Below are 1,246 nucleotides of genomic sequence, written 5' to 3'. Positions count from 1 at the left end.
CAAGTCAGAACAGGTCTTCAAAGAGATATATAATCTAGCATAATAGGAATGAATTCGCTTTGATTTCCCATTTTTCCTAAAATGAAAGAACTTCATTAAATATTTTTATGATTTAAAAGAGTTCCTTAGATTAACATTTTATACAGTGGTGGGTGGTCAGGGGCAGCAAAGCCTTCTCTGCTGGCCTAAACACAATCAAAAGCACTGACCTACATTTACAACCTAAATTCTAATATTTGTTCCATGAAATTGTATTAATTCATTCCCAACAGTTTATTCTCTTCATTTTGTAGTGTTTCTCTTGGCTGCACTGCTTCCAGTAGGTGTATATGGATGTTAGATTTTTTGTCCAATCAGATTTCAGCCTGTACGTGCTGCCATGTCAATCTAATCTGCCCAGGGCCTTCAAAGTCTGTTCTGCTGTCCTTTTTACCATAGTCTCTATTAGCAATTGGTCTGTTTCTTTAACCAATCAGATTTAAAATTTGCCTCACAGGGCCAGCTAGCTGGCCCAGAATACCTTCAGCATTTTTGCGTCCTCTGATTGGTTGTTTAGAGGGAAACTGTTACAGCCAGGTTCGACTGGCAAAACACGTCTGTAGCGCTCTGCACACAGTAATTCATCTGAGTTTGATTTTTTTTATGCCTACGGAGGAAGAGAAATTGATTTGGCCTCGGAAATACTTAAAAATAAATTTTCAAGAAAAACTAGACATTGTGAGAAGAGGTCGGCCAACCCCAAAGCTAGCTAGCTTGTCTCAGCCTGGGAAAGGGTTTGTTTACCACTTCCAAACCAGTGAATACAAGTGGTACATTTGTCTTACAGCCTCTGAGGAGCGGTGCAAATTATGACTATACATCTCTGTTGAGTAGGGTTTTTTTTTTTTTTTACATTTTTAATAGCCAAAATGCCTCTCTCTCTGTAATGCCACGCTTTGTTATATTGCGTTTTTGTATAGTATTAATGGTTTCTATAATTGCAATGTAATAGTGGTGGTATTAAGAGGTGGATTAAGTTGGGTAAGTCCCCACTGAAGGCCCAGGAATCAAATGCACGGCCCACCACTGATTTTTAATAGGTAAAATAACAAAACAAAATTGAACCCCCTCCACACACACACACACACACACACACACACACACACACACACACACACAAATTACTTAAAGTAAAACTGAATGTCCCATAATTACATTATATAAGGACTTAATAAAAGCGTACTTACTGGATTTATAAAACCACTCC

Source organism: Silurus meridionalis, chromosome 1 (genome assembly GCF_014805685.1).
Source record: "Silurus meridionalis isolate SWU-2019-XX chromosome 1, ASM1480568v1, whole genome shotgun sequence".
NCBI classification, from domain to species: Eukaryota; Metazoa; Chordata; class Actinopteri; order Siluriformes; family Siluridae; genus Silurus; species Silurus meridionalis.
This window is presented reverse-complemented; position numbering follows the sequence as displayed.